General features: G+C 51.2%; 19 non-coding genes and 4 pseudogenes across 19 annotated transcripts; all 23 read right to left on the reverse strand.

The window, feature by feature from the left end:
* Positions 1-73: 73 nt before the first annotated feature.
* Positions 74-191, reverse strand: LOC114926443 (5S ribosomal RNA). The gene has a single exon (XR_003816887.1). It is a non-coding gene; the product is annotated as a 5S ribosomal RNA (ribosomal RNA).
* A 187-nt stretch (positions 192-378) lies between these two features.
* On the reverse strand, positions 379-497 carry LOC114926736 (5S ribosomal RNA). Its single transcript, XR_003817157.1, has one exon. It is a non-coding gene; the product is annotated as a 5S ribosomal RNA (ribosomal RNA).
* Positions 498-684: 187 nt separating this feature from the next.
* On the reverse strand, positions 685-802 carry LOC114926334 (5S ribosomal RNA). Its single transcript, XR_003816777.1, has one exon. It is a non-coding gene; the product is annotated as a 5S ribosomal RNA (ribosomal RNA).
* A 187-nt stretch (positions 803-989) lies between these two features.
* Positions 990-1,108, reverse strand: LOC114926737 (5S ribosomal RNA). Its single transcript, XR_003817158.1, has one exon. It is a non-coding gene; the product is annotated as a 5S ribosomal RNA (ribosomal RNA).
* Positions 1,109-1,297: 189 nt separating this feature from the next.
* On the reverse strand, positions 1,298-1,408 carry LOC114926598 (5S ribosomal RNA; annotated as a pseudogene).
* A 188-nt stretch (positions 1,409-1,596) lies between these two features.
* LOC114926738 (5S ribosomal RNA) lies at positions 1,597-1,715 on the reverse strand. Its single transcript, XR_003817159.1, has one exon. It is a non-coding gene; the product is annotated as a 5S ribosomal RNA (ribosomal RNA).
* A 188-nt stretch (positions 1,716-1,903) lies between these two features.
* Positions 1,904-2,019, reverse strand: LOC114926501 (5S ribosomal RNA). Its single transcript, XR_003816945.1, has one exon. It is a non-coding gene; the product is annotated as a 5S ribosomal RNA (ribosomal RNA).
* A 188-nt stretch (positions 2,020-2,207) lies between these two features.
* Positions 2,208-2,325, reverse strand: LOC114926391 (5S ribosomal RNA). The gene has a single exon (XR_003816835.1). It is a non-coding gene; the product is annotated as a 5S ribosomal RNA (ribosomal RNA).
* Positions 2,326-2,514: 189 nt separating this feature from the next.
* On the reverse strand, positions 2,515-2,627 carry LOC114926591 (5S ribosomal RNA; annotated as a pseudogene).
* A 183-nt stretch (positions 2,628-2,810) lies between these two features.
* LOC114926739 (5S ribosomal RNA) lies at positions 2,811-2,929 on the reverse strand. Its single transcript, XR_003817160.1, has one exon. It is a non-coding gene; the product is annotated as a 5S ribosomal RNA (ribosomal RNA).
* A 186-nt stretch (positions 2,930-3,115) lies between these two features.
* On the reverse strand, positions 3,116-3,233 carry LOC114926392 (5S ribosomal RNA). Its single transcript, XR_003816836.1, has one exon. It is a non-coding gene; the product is annotated as a 5S ribosomal RNA (ribosomal RNA).
* A 194-nt stretch (positions 3,234-3,427) lies between these two features.
* On the reverse strand, positions 3,428-3,546 carry LOC114926740 (5S ribosomal RNA). Its single transcript, XR_003817162.1, has one exon. It is a non-coding gene; the product is annotated as a 5S ribosomal RNA (ribosomal RNA).
* Positions 3,547-3,735: 189 nt separating this feature from the next.
* On the reverse strand, positions 3,736-3,847 carry LOC114926578 (5S ribosomal RNA; annotated as a pseudogene).
* A 188-nt stretch (positions 3,848-4,035) lies between these two features.
* On the reverse strand, positions 4,036-4,147 carry LOC114926579 (5S ribosomal RNA; annotated as a pseudogene).
* Positions 4,148-4,334: 187 nt separating this feature from the next.
* Positions 4,335-4,452, reverse strand: LOC114926382 (5S ribosomal RNA). Its single transcript, XR_003816826.1, has one exon. It is a non-coding gene; the product is annotated as a 5S ribosomal RNA (ribosomal RNA).
* A 189-nt stretch (positions 4,453-4,641) lies between these two features.
* On the reverse strand, positions 4,642-4,755 carry LOC114926574 (5S ribosomal RNA). The gene has a single exon (XR_003817016.1). It is a non-coding gene; the product is annotated as a 5S ribosomal RNA (ribosomal RNA).
* A 188-nt stretch (positions 4,756-4,943) lies between these two features.
* On the reverse strand, positions 4,944-5,061 carry LOC114926335 (5S ribosomal RNA). Its single transcript, XR_003816778.1, has one exon. It is a non-coding gene; the product is annotated as a 5S ribosomal RNA (ribosomal RNA).
* Positions 5,062-5,248: 187 nt separating this feature from the next.
* Positions 5,249-5,366, reverse strand: LOC114926336 (5S ribosomal RNA). Its single transcript, XR_003816779.1, has one exon. It is a non-coding gene; the product is annotated as a 5S ribosomal RNA (ribosomal RNA).
* A 190-nt stretch (positions 5,367-5,556) lies between these two features.
* On the reverse strand, positions 5,557-5,674 carry LOC114926483 (5S ribosomal RNA). Its single transcript, XR_003816927.1, has one exon. It is a non-coding gene; the product is annotated as a 5S ribosomal RNA (ribosomal RNA).
* A 190-nt stretch (positions 5,675-5,864) lies between these two features.
* LOC114926464 (5S ribosomal RNA) lies at positions 5,865-5,980 on the reverse strand. Its single transcript, XR_003816908.1, has one exon. It is a non-coding gene; the product is annotated as a 5S ribosomal RNA (ribosomal RNA).
* A 189-nt stretch (positions 5,981-6,169) lies between these two features.
* LOC114926393 (5S ribosomal RNA) lies at positions 6,170-6,287 on the reverse strand. Its single transcript, XR_003816837.1, has one exon. It is a non-coding gene; the product is annotated as a 5S ribosomal RNA (ribosomal RNA).
* Positions 6,288-6,475: 188 nt separating this feature from the next.
* On the reverse strand, positions 6,476-6,593 carry LOC114926278 (5S ribosomal RNA). The gene has a single exon (XR_003816721.1). It is a non-coding gene; the product is annotated as a 5S ribosomal RNA (ribosomal RNA).
* A 188-nt stretch (positions 6,594-6,781) lies between these two features.
* LOC114926592 (5S ribosomal RNA) lies at positions 6,782-6,895 on the reverse strand. The gene has a single exon (XR_003817023.1). It is a non-coding gene; the product is annotated as a 5S ribosomal RNA (ribosomal RNA).
* Between the last annotated feature and the right edge of the window lie 134 nt (positions 6,896-7,029).

The following is a 7,029-nucleotide window of genomic DNA, read 5'->3' on the forward strand; positions in this document are numbered from 1 at the left end:
GCCCTTAGGTGTCCTACTCGGGATAGCGTCATTTAAAGAATGAAGGTCGGCACGACGTTAAAAAAAAAAAAAAAGGGTGCAACACGAGGACTTCCCAGAGGTCACCCATCCTAGTACTACTCTCGCCCAAGCACGCTTAACTGCGGAGTTCTGATGGGATCCGGTGCATTAGTGCTGGTATGATCGCACCTATTATAGTTCGCACACACAATTTTGTTAACCATGCGGCGCGAGAGAGCGTAACACTATCTGCGAAGCCTTGCGGGTACCGTAGGTGCCTGTCGAGGATGAGGCCATTGCGGCTCGCCCTTAGGTGTCCTACTCGGGATAGCGTCATTTAAAGAATGAAGGTCGGCACGACGTTAAAAAAAAAAAAAAGAGGTGCAACACGAGGACTTCCCAGGAGGTCACCCATCCTAGTACTACTCTCGCCCAAGCACGCTTAACTGCGGAGTTCTGATGGGATCCGGTGCATTAGTGCTGGTATGATCGCACCTATTATAGTTCGCACACACAATTTTGTTAACCATGCGGCGCGAGAGAGCGTAACACTATCTGCGAAGCCTTGCGGGTACCGTAGGTGCCTGTCGAGGATGAGGCCATTGCGGCTCGCCCTTAGGTGTCCTACTCGGGATAGCGTCATTTAAAGAATGAAGGTCGGCACGACGTTAAAAAAAAAAAAAAGAGGTGCAACACGAGGACTTCCCAGAGGTCACCCATCCTAGTACTACTCTCGCCCAAGCACGCTTAACTGCGGAGTTCTGATGGGATCCGGTGCATTAGTGCTGGTATGATCGCACCTATTATAGTTCGCACACACAATTTTGTTAACCATGCGGCGCGAGAGAGCGTAACACTATCCGCGAAGCCTTGCGGGTACCGTAGGTGCCTGTCGAGGATGAGGCCATTGCGGCTCGCCCTTAGGTGTCCTACTCGGGATAGCGTCATTTAAAGAATGAAGGTCGGCACGACGTTAAAAAAAAAAAAAAGAGGTGCAACACGAGGACTTCCCAGGAGGTCACCCATCCTAGTACTACTCTCGCCCAAGCACGCTTAACTGCGGAGTTCTGATGGGATCCGGTGCATTAGTGCTGGTATGATCGCACCTATTATAGTTCGCACACACAATTTTGTTAACCATGCGGCGCGAGAGAGCGTAACACTATCCGCGAAGCCTTGCGGGTACCGTAGGTGCCTGTCGAGGATGAGGCCATTGCGGCTCGCCCTTAGGTGTCCTACTCGGGATAGCGTCATTTAAAGAATGAAGGTCGGCACGACGTTAAAAAAAAAAAAAAAAGAGGTGCAACACGAGGACTTCCCAGGTCACCCAGTCCTACTCTCGCCCAAGCACGCTTAACTGCGGAGTTCTGATGGGATCCGGTGCATTAGTGCTGGTATGATCGCACCTATTATAGTTCGCACACACAATTTTGTTAACCATGCGGCGCGAGAGAGCGTAACACTATCGCGAAGCCTTGCGGGTACCGTAGGTGCCTGTCGAGGATGAGGCCATTGCGGCTCGCCCTTAGGTGTCCTACTCGGGATAGCGTCATTTAAAGAATGAAGGTCGGCACGACGTTAAAAAAAAAAAAAAAAGAGGTGCAACACGAGGACTTCCCAGGAGGTCACCCATCCTAGTACTACTCTCGCCCAAGCACGCTTAACTGCGGAGTTCTGATGGGATCCGGTGCATTAGTGCTGGTATGATCGCACCTATTATAGTTCGCACACACAATTTTGTTAACCATGCGGCGCGAGAGAGCGTAACACTATCCGCGAAGCCTTGCGGGTACCGTAGGTGCCTGTCGAGGATGAGGCCATTGCGGCTCGCCCTTAGGTGTCCTACTCGGGATAGCGTCATTTAAAGAATGAAGGTCGGCACGACGTTAAAAAAAAAAAAAAAAGGGTGCAACACGAGGACTTCCCAGGTCACCCATCCTAGTACTACTCTCGCCCAAGCACGCTTAACTGCGGAGTTCTGATGGGATCCGGTGCATTAGTGCTGGTATGATCGCACCTATTATAGTTCGCACACACAATTTTGTTAACCATGCGGCGCGAGAGAGCGTAACACTATCCGCGAAGCCTTGCGGGTACCGTAGGTGCCTGTCGAGGATGAGGCCATTGCGGCTCGCCCTTAGGTGTCCTACTCGGATAGCGTCATTTAAAGAATGAAGGTCGGCACGACGTTAAAAAAAAAAAAAAAAGAGGTGCAACACGAGGACTTCCCAGGAGGTCACCATCCTAGTACTACTCTCGCCCAAGCACGCTTAACTGCGGAGTTCTGATGGGATCCGGTGCATTAGTGCTGGTATGATCGCACCTATTATAGTTCGCACACACAATTTTGTTAACCATGCGGCGCGAGAGAGCGTAACACTATCTGCGAAGCCTTGCGGGTACCGTAGGTGCCTGTCGAGGATGAGGCCATTGCGGCTCGCCCTTAGGTGTCCTACTCGGGATAGCGTCATTTAAAGAATGAAGGTCGGCACGACGTTAAAAAAAAAAAAAAAAAGGGTGCAACACGAGGACTTCCCAGCCCCATCCTAGTACTACTCTCGCCCAAGCACGCTTAACTGCGGAGTTCTGATGGGATCCGGTGCATTAGTGCTGGTATGATCGCACCTATTATAGTTCGCACACAATTTTGTTAACATGCGCGCGAGAGAGCGTAACACTATCCGCGAAGCCTTGCGGTACCGTAGGTGCCTGTCGAGGATGAGGCCATTGCGGCTCGCCCTTAGGTGTCCTACTCGGGATAGCGTCATTTAAAGAATGAAGGTCGGCACGACGTTAAAAAAAAAAAAAAAGAGGTGCAACACGAGGACTTCCCAGGAGGTCACCCATCCTAGTACTACTCTCGCCCAAGCACGCTTAACTGCGGAGTTCTGATGGGATCCGGTGCATTAGTGCTGGTATGATCGCACCTATTATAGTTCGCACACACAATTTTGTTAACCATGCGGCGCGAGAGAGCGTAACACTATCCGCGAAGCCTTGCGGGTACCGTAGGTGCCTGTCGAGGATGAGGCCATTGCGGCTCGCCCTTAGGTGTCCTACTCGGGATAGCGTCATTTAAAGAATGAAGGTCGGCACGACGTTAAAAAAAAAAAAAGAGGTGCAACACGAGGACTTCCCAGGAGGTCACCATCCTAGTACTACTCTCGCCCAAGCACGCTTAACTGCGGAGTTCTGATGGGATCCGGTGCATTAGTGCTGGTATGATCGCACCTATTATAGTTCGCACACACAATTTTGTTAACCATGCGGCGCGAGAGAGCGTAACACTATCCGCGAAGCCTTGCGGGTACCGTAGGTGCCTGTCGAGGATGAGGCCATTGCGGCTCGCCCTTAGGTGTCCTACTCGGGATAGCGTCATTTAAAGAATGAAGGTCGGCACGACGTTAAAAAAAAAAAAAAAAAAAAAGAGGTGCAACACGAGGACTTCCCAGGAGGTCACCCATCCTAGTACTACTCTCGCCCAAGCACGCTTAACTGCGGAGTTCTGATGGGATCCGGTGCATTAGTGCTGGTATGATCGCACCTATTATAGTTCGCACACACAATTTTGTTAACCATGCGGCGCGAGAGAGCGTAACACTATCCGCGAAGCCTTGCGGGTACCGTAGGTGCCTGTCGAGGATGAGGCCATTGCGGCTCGCCCTTAGGTGTCCTACTCGGGATAGCGTCATTTAAAGAATGAAGGTCGGCACGACGTTAAAAAAAAAAAAAAAAGAGGTGCAACACGAGGACTTCCCAGCCCATCCTAGTACTACTCTCGCCCAAGCACGCTTAACTGCGGAGTTCTGATGGGATCCGGTGCATTAGTGCTGGTATGATCGCACCTATTATAGTTCGCACACACAATTTTGTTAACCATGCGGCGCGAGAGAGCGTAACACTATCCGCGAAGCCTTGCGGGTACCGTAGGTGCCTGTCGAGGATGAGGCCATTGCGGCTCGCCCTTAGGTGTCCTACTCGGGATAGCGTCATTTAAAGAATGAAGGTCGGCACGACGTTAAAAAAAAAAAAAAAGAGGTGCAACACGAGGACTTCCCAGCCCATCCTAGTACTACTCTCGCCCAAGCACGCTTAACTGCGGAGTTCTGATGGGATCCGGTGCATTAGTGCTGGTATGATCGCACCTATTATAGTTCGCACACACAATTTTGTTAACCATGCGGGCGCGAGAGAGCGTAACACTATCCGCGAAGCCTTGCGGGTACCGTAGGTGCCTGTCGAGGATGAGGCCATTGCGGCTCGCCCTTAGGTGTCCTACTCGGGATAGCGTCATTTAAAGAATGAAGGTCGGCACGACGTTAAAAAAAAAAAAAAAGGTGCAACACGAGGACTTCCCAGAGGTCACCCATCCTAGTACTACTCTCGCCCAAGCACGCTTAACTGCGGAGTTCTGATGGGATCCGGTGCATTAGTGCTGGTATGATCGCACCTATTATAGTTCGCACACACAATTTTGTTAACCATGCGGCGCGAGAGAGCGTAACACTATCCGCGAAGCCTTGCGGGTACCGTAGGTGCCTGTCGAGGATGAGGCCATTGCGGCTCGCCCTTAGGTGTCCTACTCGGGATAGCGTCATTTAAAGAATGAAGGTCGGCACGACGTTAAAAAAAAAAAAAAAAAAGGTGCAACACGAGGACTTCCCAGCACCCATCCTAGTACTACTCTCGCCCAAGCACGCTTAACTGCGGAGTTCTGATGGGATCCGGTGCATTAGTGCTGGTATGATCGCACCTATTATAGTTCGCACACACAATTTTGTTAACCATGCGGCGCGAGAGAGCGTAACACTATCCGCGAAGCCTTGCGGGTACCGTAGGTGCCTGTCGAGGATGAGGCCATTGCGGCTCGCCCTTAGGTGTCCTACTCGGGATAGCGTCATTTAAAGAATGAAGGTCGGCACGACGTTAAAAAAAAAAAAAAAGAGGTGCAACACGAGGACTTCCCAGAGGTCACCCATCCTAGTACTACTCTCGCCCAAGCACGCTTAACTGCGGAGTTCTGATGGGATCCGGTGCATTAGTGCTGGTATGATCGCACCTATTATAGTTCGCACACACAATTTTGTTAACCATGCGGCGCGAGAGAGCGTAACACTATCCGCGAAGCCTTGCGGGTACCGTAGGTGCCTGTCGAGGATGAGGCCATTGCGGCTCGCCCTTAGGTGTCCTACTCGGGATAGCGTCATTTAAAGAATGAAGGTCGGCACGACGTTAAAAAAAAAAAAAAGAGGTGCAACACGAGGACTTCCCAGAGGTCACCCATCCTAGTACTACTCTCGCCCAAGCACGCTTAACTGCGGAGTTCTGATGGGATCCGGTGCATTAGTGCTGGTATGATCGCACCTATTATAGTTCGCACACACAATTTTGTTAACCATGCGGCGCGAGAGAGCGTAACACTATCCGCGAAGCCTTGCGGGTACCGTAGGTGCCTGTCGAGGATGAGGCCATTGCGGCTCGCCCTTAGGTGTCCTACTCGGGATAGCGTCATTTAAAGAATGAAGGTCGGCACGACGTTAAAAAAAAAAAAAAAAAGAGGTGCAACACGAGGACTTCCCAGGAGGTCACCCATCCTAGTACTACTCTCGCCCAAGCACGCTTAACTGGGAGTTCTGATGGGATCCGGTGCATTAGTGCTGGTATGATCGCACCTATTATAGTTCGCACACACAATTTTGTTAACCATGCGGCGCGAGAGAGCGTAACACTATCCGCGAAGCCTTGCGGGTACCGTAGGTGCCTGTCGAGGATGAGGCCATTGCGGCTCGCCCTTAGGTGTCCTACTCGGGATAGCGTCATTTAAAGAATGAAGGTCGGCACGACGTTAAAAAAAAAAAAAAAAAGAGGTGCAACACGAGGACTTCCCAGGTCACCCATCCTAGTACTACTCTCGCCCAAGCACGCTTAACTGCGGAGTTCTGATGGGATCCGGTGCATTAGTGCTGGTATGATCGCACCTATTATAGTTCGCACACACAATTTTGTTAACCATGCGGCGCGAGAGAGCGTAACACTATCCGCGAAGCCTTGCGGGTACCGTAGGTGCCTGTCGAGGATGAGGCCATTGCGGCTCGCCCTTAGGTGTCCTACTCGGGATAGCGTCATTTAAAGAATGAAGGTCGGCACGACGTTAAAAAAAAAAAAAAAAGAGGTGCAACACGAGGACTTCCCAGGAGGTCACCATCCTAGTACTACTCTCGCCCAAGCACGCTTAACTGCGGAGTTCTGATGGGATCCGGTGCATTAGTGCTGGTATGATCGCACCTATTATAGTTCGCACACACAATTTTGTTAACCATGCGGCGCGAGAGAGCGTAACACTATCTGCGAAGCCTTGCGGGTACCGTAGGTGCCTGTCGAGGATGAGGCCATTGCGGCTCGCCCTTAGGTGTCCTACTCGGGATAGCGTCATTTAAAGAATGAAGGTCGGCACGACGTTAAAAAAAAAAAAAAAGAGGTGCAACACGAGGACTTCCAGGAGGTCACCCATCCTAGTACTACTCTCGCCCAAGCACGCTTAACTGCGGAGTTCTGATGGGATCCGGTGCATTAGTGCTGGTATGATCGCACCTATTATAGTTCGCACACACAATTTTGTTAACCATGCGGCGCGAGAGAGCGTAACACTATCCGCGAAGCCTTGCGGGTACCGTAGGTGCCTGTCGAGGATGAGGCCATTGCGGCTCGCCCTTAGGTGTCCTACTCGGGATAGCGTCATTTAAAGAATGAAGGTCGGCACGACGTTAAAAAAAAAAAAAAAAAGGTGCAACACGAGGACTTCCCAGGAGGTCACCCATCCTAGTACTACTCTCGCCCAAGCACGCTTAACTGCGGAGTTCTGATGGATCCGGTGCATTAGTGCTGGTATGCACCTATTATAGTTCGCACACACAATTTTGTTAACATGCGGCGCGAGAGAGCGTAACACTATCCGAAGCCTTGCGGGTACCGTAGGTGCCTGTCGAGGATGAGCCATTGGCGGCGCCCTTAGGTGTCCTACTCGGGATA

The sequence above is a fragment of the Arachis hypogaea genome, unplaced genomic scaffold (genome assembly GCF_003086295.3).
Source record: "Arachis hypogaea cultivar Tifrunner unplaced genomic scaffold, arahy.Tifrunner.gnm2.J5K5 arahy.Tifrunner.gnm2.scaffold_32, whole genome shotgun sequence".
NCBI classification, from domain to species: Eukaryota; Viridiplantae; Streptophyta; class Magnoliopsida; order Fabales; family Fabaceae; genus Arachis; species Arachis hypogaea.